This window comes from Ambystoma mexicanum, chromosome 3q (assembly GCF_040938575.1).
Source record: "Ambystoma mexicanum isolate Mex_15411 chromosome 3q, UKY_AmexF1_1, whole genome shotgun sequence".
NCBI lineage: Eukaryota > Metazoa > Chordata > Amphibia > Caudata > Ambystomatidae > Ambystoma > Ambystoma mexicanum.
Window position 1 is genome coordinate 96,508,062 of NC_090926.1, and position 16,767 is coordinate 96,524,828.

At 41.5% G+C, this 16,767-nt stretch overlaps 1 protein-coding gene across 1 annotated transcript in view; it reads right to left on the reverse strand.

Moving 5' to 3' along the window:
* The window catches only part of NCKAP1L (NCK associated protein 1 like), a 2,015,530-nt gene that overhangs the window by 800,141 nt on the left and 1,198,622 nt on the right, over window positions 1–16,767 (reverse strand). The gene's annotated exons all lie outside the window — the stretch shown is intronic.

Sequence of the window (16,767 nt, forward strand, 5' to 3'; positions counted from 1 at the left end):
TGATTTCTTCACAAAGACCCCGTCTGTAGATTGTTTGCTGAGCAGAATCAGGCCAATCTGCCTTGGCAGCCAGCCTCTGGAAACGGGAGAGATAGGTCTGTATGTCCGTGTTTCCCTGTTGGACATCAAGTATTGCTTCCAGAGAAGAATAGAATACTTCTGGTCTATCAAATCTTTCACCAAAAACGTCTGTAAAACGATCACAGTCGCTCAAAACGGGATCATCTCTGGTAACCAAGGGTGTGGCCCATGCAAGGGCGTTTCCGATTAGATTGGCTATGATGAACCCCACCTTAGATCTGGCAGTCTCAAAGGCGTGAGGTCGGAAGGCGAAATACACTCTGCAGGCATCCAGAAATTCCTTCAGACCCCCCGGGTGACCATCATATTTACCAAAGGAAAGGGGCATCGTAGGCAGGTCTCCACGATCATCCCGATGTAACACTACCTGCTGCCTGAGGGCTACATTCTCTGTCCGTAAAGCCTGCACCTCTAAAGTAAGGTTCTGTAAAGCAGCCACCAACTCCTGATACTGCTCTAGTGAGGCCATGATGATTATTGGGCGTTGTATGCTGTCAAGAACCGAGGCTTCCTCCCCCAACTCCTCACCTGATTCTTCTGGGAAGGATTCTTTAGGGTTGGCCTCGGGCTTCTTCTGATCCCTTCTCCTTGAGGGAGTCTTGTCCTTTGGAGTTCGGACTTTCTTATCGTGTAGGTAGGGTCTGGCCCCACCGGAGGCCACCTTGGCAGAGATGTAACTCTGACCTCGGGGATCCCCAGAGGGCCAGTCCTAATTTCCAGGGAAAAAGCACAAATGCAGAAAAAACCCTGTTTCCGGGTGGGCTCAGATGGGGGTAGTCGGTTCCTCTCAATCGACAAGGAAGGCGTAGCTTCTCCACACCAAAAAAGGAATACTTGTAGAACGGAAGTCAGAATCCTCAATTGTTCAGAATGTAGGGAGTATAAATGGAATAGAACTCCAGAAGTTCTCTAAATTGAATGCAGATAAGAGTAAAGGATATAAGGTGAAAAGGCAACACCACGTGATAAGAAGATAATAGGATTATGACAAAAAGAATATCCTAAATGGTTTAAGAAAGGCTGACCGAAAGGAAAAATAGAAAAGTATACGGATCTAGTCTGACTGAGCAAAGGTAAAGTTTCCCAGGGTGTAGTCAGAGCAACCGCGACCCAAACAAGTGAAGGGCAAGGCAGCGCCGATAGAAGTAAGGATACCGACACCCACAGTTCAAAATAAAATATAAAAGGATAGGCTGAGTAGAGAAAGGAACAGGAGCAAAAAGGACAAACTAAAGGCAAGGCACTGAACAGGCGGCGCCGAGACACCGAGAGTAGAAAGATGTAGAATATAAGGCGGGAAGAGAAACAGAGCAAGCAAACCAAAGAGGCACGGGCAGTAAGAAGGAGGGTGGCTAGAGCTGGATACAAGGCGGAAAGTAAGTTCGCTGAAGGCACAGAAGGATCCACAGAGGAAACTCCGACACACGAACCGAGCGTTGACAAAACAGATACAACGCACCGGCTTGTGGGAGGAGCCAGCCTCTTAAAGGTACGGCGGCCATCTTGGGTGAGGACTGGAGCGCGCGCTGATTATAGCCTCCAGCGCTTCCACAATCTCCAGTTCCTGACATCTAATCCTGAAGTTAGGTGTGATCTCCCTATCACAGTAACCAAGGAAACTACTGAAGAAAAGAACTGTGCAGTGTCAGTCAAGAGTAAACTCCCTCATATCAATTTCATCAAGAGGGGTACTGTTAAAAGTTGGGAATAATTTGTAAATCATCAGAGAACCAGACAATCTTTGGACCATTACCCAGGGTGCAAAGTTGGAAAATGCAGCACCCACTGGGGAACTGTGGCATGAATTACGCCGCCCGAGGAAAAGTGTTTGTTGATCATGCCAAGGAACTATTTATACCTGGAGAATGGAGACTTTGGGCCTCATTACGAGTCCGGCGGTAGCCGTGCCAGAAAAACCAGCAGACTGCTGCCGGACCGGGAAAGAATTTCCGCTTCTGGACTTGCCGGATTTACCGGAGCATTACAGAGGCAGAATAACATTACTCCCTATTCCCATAGGACTCCTATGGCTATGGGGACCATGGAAACAACAGCACCCTAATTAACGGTGCTGGTGTTTCCATTTCCGTCTGCTGGCAGGTGGCATTACTCCCGCCAGGTCAGACCTGGCGGGAGTGACACCACCTGCCTGCAGAACTCTTTATCGGGTTTACCGCCACCGTTGTTTCCAGACCAGCAGGGTCATAATGAGGCCCATTCTCCTGGTTGGCAAATTGGACTCTAGAGTAATGGACAACCCAAAACTTTGGAAATCCTTGTTAGAACTGAGTCAGGAGAAGGGGGTAATTCTCCTAACATCCTGATTTGAATTCTAAATGGTCAGTGTTGGAAGGTTAAAACCTTTTGTTAATCAGGAGGAGGAAGTCATCCTCCTGAATAGTATTTAGTGATTTTCTGTTAGTAGTGATATGGGTAGATTAGGAGTTTGGACGAAAGACAGATTTATTAGTTGAGCGGACATTCTGACCTGAGATTATTGTTTATTAGGTAGGTGAATCCCTCTAGAGTGAGGGATAGTTAGGTTTTCTTTTCTTATAAATAAATCTCACTTTGAATCATGACACCACTGTGTCCGACTCCTGCTTTTGGCACCTTGTCACAATGCTTAATCACCATTCATTGCTATGTCATATAGAAGGCAATCACTAGCTAGGCAAATCGTGATCAGTGGTATATGCCTTAGGTTGATGGGCTTCAAAGAGGCAAGGAACTGCTAAAGGTAGGCCTCAGGACCCACTTGGAAGATTGGAAACCATCCTGCAATCATATACATTTCCTTCCATTTATCCCTGTGAATTAATGTTTGGGAACGTGCTGCATCCAGCTGCAACATTCCTATTTCAGTTCAAGCTTAAATGTATAGAGATCCACTTGGTTAAATCATAAACCATACAAAGCATAGGGGTCCCAATTGATTTCAATCACGGGGTGCGAGGAGTGCTGCCCTGTATTTTGCAGCTGCAAAACCTTAAAACAAGGGTTAAACATCAGAGGCAAATAAAAGTTACCATAAAAAATATAACTGTAGAAACATATGGAAGAAGCATTGAGCATCTTCAAGACAAAGTGTACAGTTTCCCGGTCACAAGGACTTGCCTATGTGCAGTAGCACCATGACGCGTATCTCATGCATAATGGAATTATCATAATAAATTACCTTGGACCCCAATAACCAGACAGACTCAAAGAATATGGCAAAGTACTACTTTATTGTCCGTGCAAATAAAGTAGGGAAATCTGGCAAGCATATCAAGTCGCAGCTTACTCTCATCTAAGTTTTGGTTACACAAAGGCTTTATACTTTGATGTAGGTCAGTATGACATCATCGTACGTGGCAAACAGCAAAACCTATCAAGCGGAGGGATTGGTTACAGGAACATATATACCTATAGTATGTATAAGTGCCAATAACATTACTGCCTGCCACGTATCTGCTAGGCATGCCTCAAACTACCTCCAAATACGCATAATACTGATTCTGAAAAATAATAACAGTGGATTGGCCTTTGCAACACTGTATAGCATGAAGCTACATAGCCACTCATGATTGGTTGGCATACTCTCCCAACCTTGGACATTGGGCTCTGTGGGATATATTGACCCACTCAACAGCATTACCTCACATCACTAAGCTGCAGTTGCGCAAGAAACAGCAACCTGGCTGCGCTGGCTCCTGTGCGCACCAGGACCTTAAAACTGCATTTTGGAAGCAACAAAAGATGGCTGCACCCTCCTGCCTAGTACACTTCAGGCAAGATAGAACAAGGGGACACACTGAAAAAGTATGCCAGTGTATTCTGAGATACTTATATGGAATCAAGTGGAAAGGCAGCACTGCTTTGCTGCAAAAGCCAAAAATTCCCCTTCAAAATGAAACCTTTTTCACCCTTTCAAAATGCTGTGTTATGCTATTTCCATCTGCGCATTCTGAAACCACTGTGATGGAAACAGCCCTGCCAGGCCCAGGATAATTCATTGTGCCTCAGAAAAACCGGGCACAATTCCTGAATGACAGCTCCTGTCAAAGTAGATTTGAAAGAAATCAACAAGCAACTTTCTTTTCACTCGCACTGGAACACATGTTTATTTCTTGCCAAAATTTTTCCAGGCGCAGCAGTTCAAAGAAACGTTTTACTCTCTGAGCCAGGTAAAGGATAAATGTATCTATGCTTTAGATAAAACTCCTGCATGCAAGGGAAATTACTACAGTTGCAAGACAGTGGCAATCTGAGGAGCTGCAAACCGAATTAAAGAAAGAAATGCTAGTAGTTTTTAACACATGTGGAAAAATGGGCTGTGCTGACTGAAGAGAAAAAAATGGCTTGTTTTAAAGTAAACTGTTGTTGAAAGCCTGCTGACTTAGCAATATAAAGGAATTATGTTTGTGGTGATAATACACACATAGGATATCTTCAGTCACAGGTTTGTTTAATTCGAGACCCAAAGTAAAAAATTAAACAGTTTAAAATACATGGGATGGATTTGCAAACTCTCAGAAAAACCTGTTATTCCAGTTGAAAGCCATGAAACTCCTCCAAGGAAGGGGGATACACCTTAAATCCCGGACACGAAGGTGCGAATTGCCAGCTTGAAAAACTTTGAATGGGACAGGACAATGAAAGTTCACACACTCGTCAGACATTCGTCTGTGCTCCAGGCTGGGGCAATAGCAGTCCTGGGACACTCACCTGTCAAGTGTGAAGGGGCAATAAAACCTTCAATTAAGACTGGAAACCCCCTTGCTTGGAAGGAAATGACAGCTGTGTGCAGTAGGAGGTAGAAAAAAACAGGATCTAGTAACAAAGGGACCACCTTTTGGTTACCAAGACTATGTTATAAAGAAACTTTAAAGATTTTTATTTCTGTAGCAAGAATTAGCAATTTCTTTTTAAAGTTTGCAGATTTAAATCTAATTTTGTGGGCTATCATTTAAAACTTGGTAGAACTCATTGCTGCATGGGGAACAGAAGTTATGAAATATGACCGATTCCAAGGAAAGTATTAATGTGGCAAACATAACATTTTGTACCTACATCCCCAGGGACAATTCACATTTGTGTATAAAATTGTGGAATTTTAGGCCAAATCTTTAATGTGTAAAACTGCCAAAATGTATCAGAAAGGCAAAACAAGGTCGCACAGACCTGAGGATTGGACTGAAATGTGATGCACATAATATGTTACCTGTGTGTATAATTTGCCAAGAGATTACAAGTGAAGAAATGCATGTTTTTGGCAAAATCGGATTTTAAGTAAAGTAAATATGGGAGTGTTGGGACATTGTAAACCTCACCTCATTCCCTTTGAAATCCAACCAACTGAGACCGAGGCGGAGACTAGCTGCCCTGCCCAATCCAAGTAGTTTAGGGGCAGGCGTAGTTAACCCTGCCCAGCCTCTACCTTGATGATGTCATCTGGCATTATAAATAAGGGTCCCTAAAAAGACCCTAGACACACACTTGCTGATTTCCTGCACTGCGTTCCTGTTCCTTTTTCATCTTTCAGACTCCAACAACAAGGCCAATCATTGCTGATCCTATTCCAGGGCCCACTGCAAAACCCAAGCATTGCTGATCCTGCTCCAGCAAGGCCTACCCTACAATATTAAAACCCACTAATGTCCCAGTAACCAGGAGAAAATGTGGTACTTTTGGCATCCTAATCCAGCTTGGCTTGCCACCACTCACTGCATGCTGCTGCTATCCTGCTACCCTGATGACCTATATTATCCAGTAACCAGAATTGGCTGTCCAGAAGAAGTATCCTGGGGTATCCAGTCCTTGCCCAGCTGATCCTGTCCCGCTGATTTTGTCCAGCTGTCATTTGCTAGACCAGATCCGTGTGTTGACCAGAACCGCTGACTGTTCAAAATCCAAACTAAAAAGTGGACTGTGAGTATCAATAGGAACCATAGAAAACCATAGTATGCCTTACCTTGGCTTTTCCTTAGTTCCACTCTTTAAGTCATCCTATCCTTATCCTGATAACTTATAATATTGTCAAAAAGTAATTCTTGAAACCCTGCCTTTGATTTCTTCTGCTAGCGCCAACTTCTTTAATAATTTTTTCTTGTGAAATCCTAAGCCCTTAATCCTCTTTTGGGTGATGGGACTGATTCCGCCAGGGCGGGCACGCAGGTGCTAGGGTTTAATTCACGAGTTGACCCTGGAGCTTACTGTGTCTCAATCTGATAGCCTAGCCAGAATGCTCTAGTGTAGAGTCAAACTGTTCTTGTCAAAACTGATTTCTTTTCCTTTTCGCGCCTTCATTTTCTCAAAACGCACCTCACTAGATCTTGCATAACTCACTCGCTTTACCAGCTAGAGACCTCAGTTCACTTCCATATTGTACCTTGGATCCATAGCTACACCCCAATACAAAAACCGCATCGCGATTTCACCTGTTTTTATTAAAAACCGTTTTGGTATATTCAGGCGGGAATTGCAAATGTTTGCTAAATTTCCAACGTGTCATTTTTAAATCTGCCATTCAATTTCAAATTGTATGCTTTTTCTCAATTCATTGCTTTTGATTGCTAGTATCTTTCCAGTGTTGCTCCAGTAAAGAATTGTTTTTGTTTCAAGAGTTTTATACACATTCATTGTTTTATTCATCCATTTCCAAGTGTCATTTTTAGCATTGACAGGTTTTAAAATCCGTTTTTCTCTCTTGCTTGGTGAGGGAAGTTCGGATTTCAATTCTGTTTTCTATTTGTCATTCCTGATTACCTGCTGTTTCTGTTTATCCACTTAGAATTGATTATTTGTAGGTTAAAAATTGTATGAGAATTTTAAAATAAATAAATAAATGAATATTGCATTTTTATCAACCAGCCTGGTTCATGGTCCAGGGTGACCAGGGTTATTTGAAGGGTGGTGTGATATGAGTGGTGTACCATCTCAATATTGAATCTAGCATAAAAACATAAGCATTTCAACAGCACGTTGCTTACTGGGCCGAGACTAAAGTGTGCGTAGCAGCACGTGAACAGAATGAAACCTAGGTGCAGGGAACAATGTCAGACCACTGGTCACTTTGGTCAATTAGCCTACGATCGCTCATCAGTTAGACCATGAGTCCAGGCTTCTCCTTTGTTGTTGACCTTGCTGGCTGTTTTCTTCACTGGGATTTTTAAGGGAGTCAGGAAACACTAGTATCTTCATCTGAGGCTTGATGAAAGGACCTTGTTCTCGAGTCTTGCTCCACGTGTCAGTAGACCACGAATTTGTCCATTTTGACCTGCTATTTACTGCTATTTAATTTAATTATGCTGGATGTTATTACTCCTCTGGAGACTTGGTTGCTCTATCTTACATTTGCTTTCTTCACCCTTGATTGTCCAATACTTGGGACATGCAGATATTTTAATTTCTGCATAATCTAAGAGAAATGTGGCCTTTGTGCATAGCTTATCCTGTTAACTCTCTTTGTACTTTCCAATGAAGTCTTGCTATGTCATCCTTAGTCTCAGAAAAACAGATATTCTTTGTTCCTTGCATTAAGCTGTTTTCTGTAGTGTTTAAAATCTGCAGCCCTGGTTTGTCTATGAGGTAGATTTGACACAATCTGACATCATGGTTGCTTTCCTCACGTTATAATTTCTATTGCAGGAAGATTCTATTTATCTCATCTACCTTGCGTTTCTGTGTATATACATTCACTACTCATCTGGTTACTTATCTTGTATATATGATTTCTTCATTTCTACATGCATGTTTATCTTGTTACTTCAATTACATTATCAATCTTTAAGCATTTGCATATTGTTTCAGTATGTCTTAGTATCTTCTCTTCATGACATCACTTTACCCTGGTCTGACTTCATTGCCAGCTCTTATATGTCCAATGGTGAATGTCAACAGCCTTCCACCACATCAGTGCAAAGGCACGTTCGATATGGTTGTCTGAGTGCATAGCGCCTCTCGTATCGTTGATACAGTATTGGGAAAATACTTTGTGTCATGCACAGCGTCTTCCTGCTATTCTTCCAGCATGAAAGGAGGTGAGCGGATGGGCAGTAGAGATGACAGCTGCTTCTCTGCACCTCCTTTCCACCTGGACCCTTCACCACAGGGTGGTTAAAGTGAGACAGACAGAACATTCTGTCCTACACTTCTGGGCCGAGGCCCAGAATGTTCTTTATTTTCTTTGACTGGTTTACATTGCTTGAACATAGGTACAACTAGTTGAGACAAGGACATTTTAGGCATTGCTTGTTGGACTAATTTTGGAATGGTAACCCTGTTCCCTGAGCATAGGGCTGGGGGGTTTATTTGAATGTATGCTTAGACCATTCAGGGGTGGAATCTCACATGGTACACGACACAACCACAAAATGTAGCTCACATACCAGTCATTGTTCACCAAGCCTTTTCCAATGTAAACATAGAAAAGGCCATTTGAGTATTATCATACAATCAGGCAAAAAATGTGTTCGCATTCAATTGTGCAAAGCGGCATCATGGGCTTGCTTGCCCTTAGAAGAGAAACTTTACTCCTTAAAAAAAGGACTCAAGGGAAAACAACATTCACAGATATTGCTTCAAATCATTCAGAATATGATTACATTTTAGCATTTTACTCGAGCATCCTTAAAACAAAATGCTTAACAGTCTCAGATCTGTACACCACTACCATATGCCATTTATATGTACTTGGATGAGACATCATGCCAGGAGAAGACTACAGTGGTAGCGGGTGCAGAATAAGTGGCAATCTAATTACAAAATCTACAGAATTAGCACATTTATTGAAGAGCAACAAACAAATAACATTCTTGTGGCATCATATCCCTAAGCAGTCCCCCCACCCTACGTTAACAGGGTTATTTTATAAAAGTTCTAATTATAGGAAACAACGGATTTTCCTTCTTAAAGTTCAAGGATTAAAGATGAAAAGAGTCAATTTTAGGCTCCCATGTATGGCCTCTCAGTTTCTGCCGAAACTTTTAGATCTGGATGTCCCTTCACTTGCACGGTGTTGACAGGCACGTATACCCATATTACACTTCCTGCGCATATACATGAGAGGCATAGATTAACTATTTCAAGGAAAGGGAGGTTTGGATGCCACTAAAATACACTCAAGTTTAATGGTGCAAAAATGAAGCTCCTCACTCTGGGTGTCCGCTTGATGACTTAGAGGCTGCATATAATAGCTGCCCCATGACCTCATTATATTTCTCAGTTGATCTGAGCTGTTCCGCGGGATAAACTGTATATTAGATACTGTGATATTGTTATCCGTTAAAAATGTATTAGCAGACATGTATCCCTGGGATACCAAAATCCACATGGAGGGATTTTTCCACTAGATGTTAAATTGTTTCTGGTTTCAATAGTTGTATTTGCCTATCAGGTACAAATAAAACACACAAATACCTAACGTAGCTCTAGAATGTGTAAAGGCATTCATAGGCATTCATAAACATGAAAGCATAATTTAAATCTACCATTCAACACAATGTTAGAACAAATATATAATCTATTTCCACACACACACACACACACACAATGGGCCTCATTACAATTTTGCCGGTCCGGTAACAATAGTGTTCTGCGAGCGGGTGCCTTTCCGCCCGCCAGGTCTGACCTGGTGGGCGGACCGGCACCCGCTCGTAGACCTCGACGGATGCACCGGCACCATTCTTCAATGGTGCCGGTGCATCCGGCCTCCACATTCCCATTGCGTCCAATGGGACTCAAATGGAAATGGGATAGTAATAATTACCGGCACCCGGCAATGGGGATTTACCGGGTCTGCTGGGTCTGTAATGTCCCGGTAAGTGCCCATTGCCGGGTGCCAGTAAATCCATGACTCCAGTATTTACTTGGACGGCTACCGCCAGGGTCATAATGGCCCCCAATGTTTCCCACAGACACAGCTCCAGTACAAGGACTCCAGCATAAGGATCATGAAATATAACGTAATTTTCATTTCAGCATTTTTCAAAAGTTGTATAATTCCATCTGAACTAAAGGACTCCCGTCTGTTAAATTGACGATTCCAGTGGCAAATGGTTCCTTGGCATCCTTGCCTCGTTTGACTTTCTCGCAGGAGGAAGGTGGCATAGCCCTTGTGACTCAAACATCCTGAAAGGCACCAGGCCCTGACTGTTTACTTACAGATATATTTAGAGCCCGTGGTGCGGCTCCTCATGTTAACTAATTTATTTTGTACATTTAATGTGGATTTCCAAGCACCAACTTATTTTCGTTCTGCCAAAATAGTGCCTGTTTTTATAAAGGGTAAACACAATAATCCTTCAAAATACTGTCATGTTTCTTTAAAGGATTGCATTGGAAATGCTTATGCTAAGGCACTTTTGACTAGGGTGGTAGAATGTCATTGAGCATAATGCCCCATCGTAAACGCAGGCTTGATTTGGGTGTGGGGGTGGGTGTACTGTGGTGCGGGCTTTTCGCCAAATGCTCTTGATTCATAAATATGTTGTATTCTCGAAAGGTGCCTTGTATTTATTTCTTAACCTTAAATCTGCCTTTGATTGTGTTCAACGTCCCCTGCAATGGGATACCTTTTATAGCTTCGGTATTGCCTCTTATCTTCTAAGTGTCATTGCCTCTGTTAGATGTGTGCAAAATGGCAGACGGTCAAAACCCTTTGTTGTGGATATTGGTGTCCGTGAAGGGTACATTTTGGCTGCCCTTTTATTTGCTCGTCACCTCCTTTTTTAATGTATTTGTTGTAATATAGTTAAAACTAGTCAACCTTGCACAAACGAAACACAATTATTCAATGACATTACACAGTATAAAATTGAATAAGATCTATAGATCATGAAACTACAGTTCATAGTTCAAGAAAACACAATTCAAAGATAATACATAAATCAAAAAAGATAATTTCAAGTGTATAGAATTTATTACAAAAATACAATTGACCATGTAAGGTTTGTTTGGCCAGCCTGATTCACAAATGTCAGGACCGCAATTGTAAGTGAAATTGTGTAACAAAATAGAACATTATCCTAAAATTCCACAGTCGTTAGCCAAGTATCATCATGTACACAACCGCCAAATAACACCTGTCTTGTATCGCTTAACGCAACACACTGGATTAAATGATGCTCTCTCGATTGTATCACATCTTTAATGTGATGTGACAAAGGGCACACCCCATCTCATCTATAAAGATTTATTCTTAGAACACAACTTAAAAATGTCCCCAGTTAATAATAAATTAAGTCTAAATTGAAAAAATTGCACCTGCCAATAGGAATTTGAAATTTGTTTTAGGTAGTTGGGATAGTGCTCATTAGTTTATCATCTTTTGATAAAGGTTTATAGAGCCTATATTAGCATGCTCTATCAATCGTGTTAATCAGTCAGTCCGAAAACCAAAGTTTTTAAACAACACTTGATTTTGTACTAGTAATTCAGCAGTCAACTGGCTTTCATTCAATATTGCATCTGGAGTCTCGGGAGGATAGCTCAGCGGCAATGTTCTCGACAAAGAGCAACACAGGTTCGATCCCCGGGTCCATGCTTAGAAACCTGCGGGTATTAAGCGCGTTTTAAATAACCTATCATATCATATGTGCGTGGATCATAAAATAGTATACGCGCTCCCACGAAATAGAAAACATAGTATGTCTTAGATCCACATAAAGTTATAAAGATATTCCAATAAAGGGATAATATCTTCCATTGGAACCAGCTTTTCAAAGAAGCTAGCCCCAACTCATATCTTAAGGCAGATATTGTGAATGAGTCAGGGTGGTTTAAAACAGCTTGCCAATTTCTACCTTAAATTTTCCCCCAATCCACCTACTTTGCCAAATGAGTTATCCCTGACCAATTCAATAGAGAGGGTATAGCTTTAATCTTATAGAAGTTGGCAAGCATTATGATGGAGAACCTACAATATTTATGGCACACTTTTTTCATCTGTGCCAACAATTGGTCCGCCTTCCTCTTTATCCTTGCTACCAACCGACTTTTACTGGAGGCTGCATCCAGCCTACATAAGTAGTATGATATGATATTTTATTTGTATCGTGTATCGTGACTGATTCCGCCAGGGCGGGCACGCAGGTGCTAGGGTTTAATTCACGAGTTGACCCTGGAGCTTACTGTGTCTCAATCTGATAGCCTAGCCAGAATGCTCTAGTGTAGAGTCAAACTGTTCTTGTCAAAACTGATTTCTTTTCCTTTTCGCGCCTTCATTTTCTCAAAACGCACCTCACTAGATCTTGCATAACTCACTCGCTTTACCAGCTAGAGACCTCAGTTCACTTCCATATTGTACCTTGGATCCATAGCTACACCCCAATACAAAAACCGCATCGCGATTTCACCTGTTTTTATTAAAAACCGTTTTGGTATATTCAGGCGGGAATTGCAAATGTTTGCTAAATTTCCAACGTGTCATTTTTAAATCTGCCATTCAATTTCAAATTGTATGCTTTTTCTCAATTCATTGCTTTTGATTGCTAGTATCTTTCCAGTGTTGCTCCAGTAAAGAATTGTTTTTGTTTCAAGAGTTTTATACACATTCATTGTTTTATTCATCCATTTCCAAGTGTCATTTTTAGCATTGACAGGTTTTAAAATCCGTTTTTCTCTCTTGCTTGGTGAGGGAAGTTCGGATTTCAATTCTGTTTTCTATTTGTCATTCCTGATTACCTGCTGTTTCTGTTTATCCACTTAGAATTGATTATTTGTAGGTTAAAAATTGTATGAGAATTTTAAAATAAATAAATAAATGAATATTGCATTTTTATCAACCAGCCTGGTTCATGGTCCAGGGTGACCAGGGTTATTTGAAGGGTGGTGTGATATGAGTGGTGTACCATCTCAATATTGAATCTAGCATAAAAACATAAGCATTTCAACAGCACGTTGCTTACTGGGCCGAGACTAAAGTGTGCGTAGCAGCACGTGAACAGAATGAAACCTAGGTGCAGGGAACAATGTCAGACCACTGGTCACTTTGGTCAATTAGCCTACGATCGCTCATCAGTTAGACCATGAGTCCAGGCTTCTCCTTTGTTGTTGACCTTGCTGGCTGTTTTCTTCACTGGGATTTTTAAGGGAGTCAGGAAACACTAGTATCTTCATCTGAGGCTTGATGAAAGGACCTTGTTCTCGAGTCTTGCTCCACGTGTCAGTAGACCACGAATTTGTCCATTTTGACCTGCTATTTACTGCTATTTAATTTAATTATGCTGGATGTTATTACTCCTCTGGAGACTTGGTTGCTCTATCTTACATTTGCTTTCTTCACCCTTGATTGTCCAATACTTGGGACATGCAGATATTTTAATTTCTGCATAATCTAAGAGAAATGTGGCCTTTGTGCATAGCTTATCCTGTTAACTCTCTTTGTACTTTCCAATGAAGTCTTGCTATGTCATCCTTAGTCTCAGAAAAACAGATATTCTTTGTTCCTTGCATTAAGCTGTTTTCTGTAGTGTTTAAAATCTGCAGCCCTGGTTTGTCTATGAGGTAGATTTGACACAATCTGACATCATGGTTGCTTTCCTCACGTTATAATTTCTATTGCAGGAAGATTCTATTTATCTCATCTACCTTGCGTTTCTGTGTATATACATTCACTACTCATCTGGTTACTTATCTTGTATATATGATTTCTTCATTTCTACATGCATGTTTATCTTGTTACTTCAATTACATTATCAATCTTTAAGCATTTGCATATTGTTTCAGTATGTCTTAGTATCTTCTCTTCATGACATCACTTTACCCTGGTCTGACTTCATTGCCAGCTCTTATATGTCCAATGGTGAATGTCAACAGCCTTCCACCACATCAGTGCAAAGGCACGTTCGATATGGTTGTCTGAGTGCATAGCGCCTCTCGTATCGTTGATACAGTATTGGGAAAATACTTTGTGTCATGCACAGCGTCTTCCTGCTATTCTTCCAGCATGAAAGGAGGTGAGCGGATGGGCAGTAGAGATGACAGCTGCTTCTCTGCACCTCCTTTCCACCTGGACCCTTCACCACAGGGTGGTTAAAGTGAGACAGACAGAACATTCTGTCCTACACTTCTGGGCCGAGGCCCAGAATGTTCTTTATTTTCTTTGACTGGTTTACATTGCTTGAACATAGGTACAACTAGTTGAGACAAGGACATTTTAGGCATTGCTTGTTGGACTAATTTTGGAATGGTAACCCTGTTCCCTGAGCATAGGGCTGGGGGGTTTATTTGAATGTATGCTTAGACCATTCAGGGGTGGAATCTCACATGGTACACGACACAACCACAAAATGTAGCTCACATACCAGTCATTGTTCACCAAGCCTTTTCCAATGTAAACATAGAAAAGGCCATTTGAGTATTATCATACAATCAGGCAAAAAATGTGTTCGCATTCAATTGTGCAAAGCGGCATCATGGGCTTGCTTGCCCTTAGAAGAGAAACTTTACTCCTTAAAAAAAGGACTCAAGGGAAAACAACATTCACAGATATTGCTTCAAATCATTCAGAATATGATTACATTTTAGCATTTTACTCGAGCATCCTTAAAACAAAATGCTTAACAGTCTCAGATCTGTACACCACTACCATATGCCATTTATATGTACTTGGATGAGACATCATGCCAGGAGAAGACTACAGTGGTAGCGGGTGCAGAATAAGTGGCAATCTAATTACAAAATCTACAGAATTAGCACATTTATTGAAGAGCAACAAACAAATAACATTCTTGTGGCATCATATCCCTAAGCAGTCCCCCCACCCTACGTTAACAGGGTTATTTTATAAAAGTTCTAATTATAGGAAACAACGGATTTTCCTTCTTAAAGTTCAAGGATTAAAGATGAAAAGAGTCAATTTTAGGCTCCCATGTATGGCCTCTCAGTTTCTGCCGAAACTTTTAGATCTGGATGTCCCTTCACTTGCACGGTGTTGACAGGCACGTATACCCATATTACACTTCCTGCGCATATACATGAGAGGCATAGATTAACTATTTCAAGGAAAGGGAGGTTTGGATGCCACTAAAATACACTCAAGTTTAATGGTGCAAAAATGAAGCTCCTCACTCTGGGTGTCCGCTTGATGACTTAGAGGCTGCATATAATAGCTGCCCCATGACCTCATTATATTTCTCAGTTGATCTGAGCTGTTCCGCGGGATAAACTGTATATTAGATACTGTGATATTGTTATCCGTTAAAAATGTATTAGCAGACATGTATCCCTGGGATACCAAAATCCACATGGAGGGATTTTTCCACTAGATGTTAAATTGTTTCTGGTTTCAATAGTTGTATTTGCCTATCAGGTACAAATAAAACACACAAATACCTAACGTAGCTCTAGAATGTGTAAAGGCATTCATAGGCATTCATAAACATGAAAGCATAATTTAAATCTACCATTCAACACAATGTTAGAACAAATATATAATCTATTTCCACACACACACACACACACACAATGGGCCTCATTACAATTTTGCCGGTCCGGTAACAATAGTGTTCTGCGAGCGGGTGCCTTTCCGCCCGCCAGGTCTGACCTGGTGGGCGGACCGGCACCCGCTCGTAGACCTCGACGGATGCACCGGCACCATTCTTCAATGGTGCCGGTGCATCCGGCCTCCACATTCCCATTGCGTCCAATGGGACTCAAATGGAAATGGGATAGTAATAATTACCGGCACCCGGCAATGGGGATTTACCGGGTCTGCTGGGTCTGTAATGTCCCGGTAAGTGCCCATTGCCGGGTGCCAGTAAATCCATGACTCCAGTATTTACTTGGACGGCTACCGCCAGGGTCATAATGGCCCCCAATGTTTCCCACAGACACAGCTCCAGTACAAGGACTCCAGCATAAGGATCATGAAATATAACGTAATTTTCATTTCAGCATTTTTCAAAAGTTGTATAATTCCATCTGAACTAAAGGACTCCCGTCTGTTAAATTGACGATTCCAGTGGCAAATGGTTCCTTGGCATCCTTGCCTCGTTTGACTTTCTCGCAGGAGGAAGGTGGCATAGCCCTTGTGACTCAAACATCCTGAAAGGCACCAGGCCCTGACTGTTTACTTACAGATATATTTAGAGCCCGTGGTGCGGCTCCTCATGTTAACTAATTTATTTTGTACATTTAATGTGGATTTCCAAGCACCAACTTATTTTCGTTCTGCCAAAATAGTGCCTGTTTTTATAAAGGGTAAACACAATAATCCTTCAAAATACTGTCATGTTTCTTTAAAGGATTGCATTGGAAATGCTTATGCTAAGGCACTTTTGACTAGGGTGGTAGAATGTCATTGAGCATAATGCCCCATCGTAAACGCAGGCTTGATTTGGGTGTGGGGGTGGGTGTACTGTGGTGCGGGCTTTTCGCCAAATGCTCTTGATTCATAAATATGTTGTATTCTCGAAAGGTGCCTTGTATTTATTTCTTAACCTTAAATCTGCCTTTGATTGTGTTCAACGTCCCCTGCAATGGGATACCTTTTATAGCTTCGGTATTGCCTCTTATCTTCTAAGTGTCATTGCCTCTGTTAGATGTGTGCAAAATGGCAGACGGTCAAAACCCTTTGTTGTGGATATTGGTGTCCGTGAAGGGTACATTTTGGCTGCCCTTTTATTTGCTCGTCACCTCCTTTTTTAATGTATTTGTTGTAATATAGTTAAAACTAGTCAACCTTGCACAAACGAAACACAA